We start from the raw sequence: 8,166 nt of genomic DNA, 5'->3' as shown, positions 1-8,166 counted from the left end.
ACCCAGACAGATAATTTTAACCCACTGCATCCATCAGAGGACATGGCCAAATTCTGAATTCCTCCACAGGCCTTGACACAGGCTAGCGAGGTCCAGTTCTGAATTTCATGATGTTCTGAATAGAGCTACAGCTTGTATATCATCAGTCAAGCGCATAATCGACACGCCAACAGATTTCTCAGTTGCTAAAACAAGAGGAATTTCCCGCTAAACAACAATAGATATGCGCCGCTTCTAGCGCGGGAGAGGGGATCGGATCCGCGCTAGCCAGCCAGTCAATCATTCCCTGCCGTGCAATCTCTAAAATGCTACTAGCTTCGGCGGCAGATGGACAGAAGGAGGTCGTGTGGGAATTGAATGGTGCTGATAACGATCAGCACTTGCCGCAATAACTTACAAGCTCGATTTCGTCGAGTCACCGGATGTAGCTCCTAACAAATGATGTCGCTCCAATGCTACTTAAGCTGTCAGAACTCTGTATATAATAGGAAAAAGGAAAGCAGTTAGAGGAACGCCGCCTGAAGTGGAGTTATATAGACAGGAAAACCATATTTTCAAACATCAAGCAAGTACCTGGGACTTGGGAGACGGAAACACGTTCCAAAACCGGAGCGTCTCGTCACCAGCACCAGTAACAATTGTCTGTTGATGTCGATATTGACAAGAAAAAAGAACAGTGAGAACAAATTACACTAGACACCTCTAACAGAAGAACAGAACTAAAACAAAATGTCAGGTCCATAGCATATATAGGGATCAAAGAGGGAGTATTTCACCTGTCCATCAGGGGAGATGGCTAAATATAATACTCTGAATGTATGTCCTGTCAACGTGGCAAGCTATACAAATAGAGAGAATGGACACAATTAATAATAAACAAGAGACAGTATGGTATAAATGAGCTATAGTGTAAGCTTGTGACATACCTTTGACATCGTTGGATACCTGGGAGTATCCGTGTGTGCTAACAAGCTCATTCACATTCTTTGACCACACAAGATTACAGACCTGTTAAGACATTTAGCATAATCAGTACATGTGAAGAGCATCATGTTTTTAAATCTACCCCTTCCACAATTCTACATAAGCAATCCCATGCCTTCAGAACACATGATATCTGTGCAGGTCTCTAACATGACAACTACAAGAATCAATTTTATCTACAGCTACAAAAACATAGCAATTAAAATGTCCATAGACTGTTTCCAAAAGGAATCCATGATGCCATTTTGATATAAATTTGGTGCTTTCTAGAAGGATGGGACTATAAGGACTTCGGTTGCATTATATTAGAGCTGTATAGGTGATCCAAAACTTCAGTTTTTGTACAACAGAGCTCAGCCAGTCTTGATCTTTTCTGATTTTTTCAGGAAAACTAGTGAATTGGAATGACTGAAGTATTCAGTCAGTAACGGTGCTAAAAGGTTCTGAGAGTTATCCGGCTTAAGAGTAGATATGATTATACTTGAAATTTGGAAGTGCAAATAAGAAATCAATTTAATTCAAAAACACAAACAAGGCTGCATGTAGCTGATAGATAAACTAGATAGCTAGATTATTACCTGACTCCCTGTATCCATGGAACTCAAGTGTGTATTTGTGGTCGTATTCCAAAATCTTATGCACCTATCTGCAGTTCCACCACCAGATGCAAGAAGGCCGTGTAGATCATGATGAAGGATGTTCTTGTCACGACTGCCAGAAGAAAGCAATGAAGAGTTCCATGCAAGAGCACCTACTCGCATGCGATGGCTTTCCATGGTTCTCATTCTTTTAGAGCGTGTTGCATCCCATATCTAAATAAGATAACATCGAAGATGATAATCAGGAATTCAGAATTTAGACACCCTTGGAATGTCAAATTGTTATACCAATACCAAACATCAACAGGATTACTAAGTTTTACCAACCGAAATACTATGGGCTAAAAGTACACATCGATAAAGATGATGTTTACATTAGTTCAGGTTATTTACAAAACTTTATCGTTTCCCTCATCCATTGGTGGTATGTGCGTAGCACTGTCTTGACGCATTGGTCATGATTTTTTTAGAAGAAATGGGTATAACCAGGAAGAAATAGTATCATCAACTAAGTAACCCCTGATGAAAGTACCACAATGCAAGGCCTGCTGGTGAGCTGTGGTAGTATTGCAAAATTCTGAAACTCTCACAATCTTACTTTGATGTCGTTTCCACAATGCAAGGCTTACTACTGTATTATTTTGTGTCTGAATTGAAGCTTTCGGCAAAAGTAAATTAAAGTGTCATCCTAAACTTTGATAGATCCTGAACATGTCATTTGATCAATTTCAGATGGGAGCAAGATGAAAACCTGGACGGTGCCTTGGTTAGTCCCTACAGCCAGGTGGGTGCCACGCTGCGCCCAACTCACGGAACAAACGGTGTCGTCCGCCCCCAAATCGCAGAGCTTGGTGACCTGCGGAGTGATAAACTTGTTTATTAGGATCTCTCTCTTCAATTCTCAGAAAAGAAATCGTGCGAGGATGACATTGATACCTTGTTGCTGCATGCATTCCACAGGTAGACGCAATTCCCCAATCCGACCGAGAGGACATTGTGCAAAGACCAATCCACGAGGTTGAGGTAGAAGTCATCCTGCAATGTGGGCGCATCCAGCACCTGGCAGAAGCAGCAGGCAGGAGAATCACATTCCCGTGAGATTCTCTCTATGTACAGGAAAATCATGAGGAAAGATGGAATCTTTGGCGACGAAAGAAGAAGATAAAGAGGAATTCCCCACACCAAGAAAGCAAATCAAGAAGAAACCATGAAATCGGAAGTAATCGACCAACCTTGTAGGGCGACCTGGGGATCTTCCTGGGGCCGGAGCCCTTGGGGGTGAAGATGCCGGGGAAGAGCAGGTCCTGGTCGTCCCTTCCGGCGAAGAGCGCCCGCTTGGCGTTCCTCGGCACCTCGGCCTTGAAGCTGAATATGTTGCCGCCGGCGGGGGAGCCGACGGGGGAGGCCGCGGAGGAGGAGGAGGCCCCGGCGGAGGAGGCGAGGCGGTCGGGCGTGTCGGGCCCGAAGAGCGCCGCGCGGAGGAGCACGCAGTAGGGTGAGGGGGGAGCGGCAGATCCGGAGGCAGAGGAGGAGGGGGCCGGGGCGAGGTCGAAGAGCACGAGGTTGGATCCGGTGCGGCTGGGGATGAAGCGGTCGCTGTAGATGGCGCACCGCGTGCGAGTGCGCCATTAGTACTTTTGCAAAAAAAAGGAATAAAAAAAATTAAAAAAAATAACATTAGTGGCGCACTTTCTGGCTGGTGCGCCATTACTAGTTACAACTAGTAATGGCGCACTTACTATGGATGCGCCATTAGTATGTTTGGACAGGCGCACTAGTTCAAAAAAAAATTTGATACTAATGGCGCACCATGGACATGGTGCGCCATTAGTAGTTTCAACTCTAATGGCGCATCAAAAGGTGGTGCGCCATTAGTATATACTAATGGCGCACCACCTGTCTGGTGCGCCATTAGTGTCAATCCCATCTATAGCCCTTTTTCTAGTAGTGATATAGGACTATCATGCGTGGGTGCAATAGCAACAATTTCATGTTTAACATAAGGAACTATCGGAAGTACGTCTCCAAAAGCATAATTCATATTGGCATCTTGGCCACAAGCATAGCAAGCATCATCAAAAAGGGATATTTCAAGAGAATCAATGGGATCTTAACAATCACCATAGCACTACTAGAAAAACGGCTGCTAGTGGCGCACCTGTTTTTGCTACTAATGGCGCACTACAGGTGCGCCACTAGCACCACGCCATTAGATTTTTTTCTAATGGCGCACCTGTGGTGCGCCATTAGTATCTGGTATACTAATGGCGCACCGCTGGTGCGCCATTAGAATAGCCCACGGTGCGCCATTAGTATCTGGTATACTAATGGCGCACCACATACAAGTGCGCCATCAATAACAATATTTTTTCAATTTTTTTCCATTCTTTTAAATTTTTTTTTAAAAAAAATTCCATTTTTTTTTTGTTTTTTTTCTTAATCTCAATTTACTATGGCTTAATCTTGGGTCAATACGCTTAATCTCAGGTCAAATCGCACTCCGTGGTCAAACTTCTCGAAAAGTCACCTATCCTCACACTACTCCAGCCCAAGCACGCTTAACTTCAGAGTTCTATCCAATCCCAGCAATAGTTCACTTCACAGGCACTTGTTGATATATCTAGCATATCAATCCTATTATACCTTGTTGACGTCTAGGACTTTGTTCATGTTCATGACTATGATGAAATTTTGAAAAATATTTCAAACTTCCCGGTCATATTACGTATCATTTTTTGAAAAAAAATCCAAAAAAAATTCAAAACCAATTTTTTTTCTGTTACTAGTGGCGCACCACATCCACGGTGCGCCACTAGTAAGTTTGAATTTTTTTTGCCTCTAGATCTTGAAAGCCCCGTAACTTTTTTTCTGCTAGGTTTTTGGGGATTGTGAAAATGTTTAACGGGGTTCCCCCAGTTAAATTTGGATGTAACTTTTCGAGTAGATGATTGTTCATATAAAAAACTTTTTCATCCGAGTTCGTATGCAAAAGTTATGCCCATTTTACAAATTTCCAGAGAGATTTTGCAAATAAAGTCGAAATTCATATTTGTAAATTTTCCCAACAACTAGACCACATATCACATGGGAAACTTATTTTCTTTTATTTATTTGACATTTCCATCATTTTCTTTTATTTTTTTAAAACTGAAAATGCGATCCACAGGGGGGGGGGTGCATTCGGTGTTGGGGCAAGTTAGTAATGGCACACCGTGGGGTGGTGCGCCATTACTAGTTAAACTAGTAATGGCGCACCACACCCACGATGCGCCATTACTAGTTTTGAAAAAAATAATAAAAAAATTGATATTTTTTTGAATTTTTTTGAAAAAAACTTAGTACTGGCGCACCAGTGGACAGTGCGCCATTACTAGTTAAAACTAGTAATGGCGCACCGAGACATGGTGCGCCATTAGTAACAAATATTTATTTACTTTTTTTTCAAAACTACTAATGGCGCACGGCGGATGTGGTTCGCCATTACTATGTCAACTAGTAATGGCGCACTATACAACGGTGCGCCATTAGTAAGAAAAAATATGTTTATGTTTTTTTTTTCAAAACTACTAATGGCGCACCAGGCACCAGGTGCGCCATTAGTAATATATTACTAATGGCGCACCGAGACATGGTGCGCCATTAGAATATAGTAATGGCGCACCACATGACAGGTGCGCCATTAGTGGCCATTCCATCTATAGCCCTTTTTGTAGTAGTCTAGCAATCATCCTTCAGTAAGCACAAAGGGAAATTAAAAAATGTATGAGTTGAAGAGTTACTCTCATTAGAAGGTGGGCACGGGTAGCTAATCCGCTCTTCCTCCTTTTGTTCTTCGCTGTCCTCATCATCTTTTTCATCCAATGAGCTCACAATTTCTTCAATTCCTTCTTCCATAGACTCCTGCAAAATATTAGTCTCTTCTTGGACAGCGGAGACTTTCTCAATAAATGCATCAATATTGGAATTGTATTCATAATTCTCATAACAATATCTAAGTATAGCAAAAATTTCAGGTCTGTAAACAACATCATCAAGATTTTCACTCTTTAAACAAAGATTCAATTTCATAAGCACCCATAAAAGCAACAAATTCTTCTATTTGTTCCACATCATAGTAATCATAGATACCATTAGCATAAGAAGCCAAGGTTTTATCATCATTAAATTTGCATGAAAAGGGAAGGTGTGGAACCTTCATCCTAGAGTAACAAGTATAATCATATCTCAAGCAAAGTTGCCAAGCATACCAATGCAACATATACATTTTATCCCATAATAGTTTCCCTTTTTGAGTCAAGAGATAATACCTAAATTATTCACGTTGATCCAACGTGTCTCCCATAACATAATTGAATGGGGGTTTCTTAGGATTATCAAAGTAGTGTTGGGGAACGTTGCAAAAAATTAAAATTTTTCCTATGGTTTCACCAAGATCCATCTATGAGTTCATCTAAGCAACGAGTCAAGGGAGTGAGTTTGCATCTACATACCACTTGTAGATCGCGTGCGGAAGCGTTCAAGGGAAGGGTGATGATGGAGTCGTACTCGCCGTGATTCAGATCACCGATGACCAAGTGCCGAACGGACAGCACCTTTGCATTCAACACACGTACGGGACGGACGACGTCTCCTTTGTCTTGATCCAGCAAGGGGGAAGGAGAGGTTGAGGAAGACAGCTTCAACGGCAGCACGATGGCGCGGTGTTGTTGGAGAAGCAGCACTCGGGCAGGGCTTCGCCAAGCTCGTGACGAAGGAGGAGAGGTGTTGGGGAGGGGGGGCTGCGCCTTGGGTTGTGTGTTGCAGCCCTCCCCTCACCCCTCTATTTATAGGGGAAGGGGCAAGGGGGGCCGGCCCCTCTAGATGGGATCTAGAGGGGGGGCGGCGGCCAGGGAGGGGGGACTTGCCCCCCAAGCAAAGGGGGCGCCCCCTCTAGGGTTCCCCCCAAAACCCTAGGCGCATGGGCCCAAGGTGGGGGGGCGCCCAGCCCTCCAGGGGCTGGTTCCCTTCCCCTTGCGGCCCATGTGGCCCTCCGAGAGGGGTGGCCCCTCCCGGTGGACCGCCGGAACCTCCCCGATGGCCCCGGTACAATACCGATATGCCCCCAAAACTTTCCGGTGTCCGCATGACAACTTCCCATATATAAATCTTCACCTGCGGACCATTCCGGAACTCCTCATGACGTCCAGGATCTCATCTGGGACTCCGAACAACTTTCGGTAATCACATACAAGTCTTCCTAATAACCCTAGCGTCACCGAACCTTAAGTGTGTTGACCCTATGGGTTCGGGAGACACGCAGACATGACCGAGACGGCTCTCCGGTCAATAACCAACAGCGGGATCTGGATACCCATGTTGGCTCCCACATGCTCCTCGATGATGTCATCGGATGAACCACGATGTCGAGGATTCAATCAACCCCGTATACAATTCCCTTTTTCCAATCGGTACGTTACTTTCCCGAGACTCGATCGTCGGTATCCCAATACCTTGTTCAGTCTCGTTACCGGCAAGTCACTTTACTCATACCGTAATGCATGATCCCGTGACCAAACACTTTGTCACTTTGAGCTCATTATGATGATGCATTACCGAGTGGGCCTAGAGATACCTCTCCGTCATACGGAGTGACAAATCCCAGTCTCGATCCATGTCAACCCAACAGACACTTTTGGAGATACCTGTAGTGCACCTTTATAGTCACCAGTTACGTTGTGACGTTTGGTACACCCAAAGCACTCTTACGGTATCCGGGAGTTACACGATCTCATGGTCTAAGGAAGAGATACTTGACATTGAAAAAGCTCTAGCAAAACGAACTACACGATCTTGTGCTATGCTTAGGATTCGGTCTTGTCCATCACATCATTCTCCCAATGATGTGATCCCGTTGTCAATGACATCTAATGTCCATAGTTAGGAAACCATGACTATCTATTGACCAACGAGCTAGTCAACTAGAGGCTCACTGGGGACATGTTTATGGTCTATGTATTCACACGTGTATTACGATTTCCGGATAATACAGTTATAGCATGAATAAAAGACAATTATCATGAACAAGGAAATATAATGATAACCCTTTTATTATTGCCTCTAGGGCATATTTCCAACAGTCTCCCACTTGCACTAGAGTCAATAATCTAGTTACATTGTGATGAATCGAACACCCATAGAGTTCTGGTGTTGATCATGTTTTGCTCACGAGAGAGGTTTAGTCAATGGATCTGCGACACTCAGATCCGTATGTACTTTGAAAATATCTATGTCTCCATCTTGAACATTTTCACGGATGGAGTTGAAGCGACGCTTGATGTGCCTGGTCTTCTTGTGAAACCTGGGCTCCTTGGCAAGGGCAATAACTCCAGTGTTGTCACAGAAGAGTTTGATCGACCCCAACGCATTGGGTATGACTCCTAGGTCGGTGATGAACTCCTTCACCCAAATTGCTTCATGCGCTGCCTCCGAGGCTGCCATGTACTCCGCTTCACATGTAGATCCCGCCACGACGCACTACTTGCAGCTGCACCAGCTTACTGTTCCACCATTCAACATATACACGTATCCGGTTTGTGACTTAGAG

The 8,166-nt window shown here is 44.1% G+C and overlaps 1 pseudogene; it reads right to left on the bottom strand.

Moving 5' to 3' along the window:
- Window positions 1–367: 367 nt before the first annotated feature.
- Window positions 368–3,196, bottom strand: LOC119360556 (annotated as a pseudogene).
- Between the last annotated feature and the right edge of the window lie 4,970 nt (window positions 3,197–8,166).

The sequence above is a fragment of the Triticum dicoccoides genome, chromosome 2B (assembly GCF_002162155.2).
Source record: "Triticum dicoccoides isolate Atlit2015 ecotype Zavitan chromosome 2B, WEW_v2.0, whole genome shotgun sequence".
Taxonomy (NCBI): domain Eukaryota; kingdom Viridiplantae; phylum Streptophyta; class Magnoliopsida; order Poales; family Poaceae; genus Triticum; species Triticum dicoccoides.
This window is presented reverse-complemented; position numbering and strand designations above follow the sequence as displayed.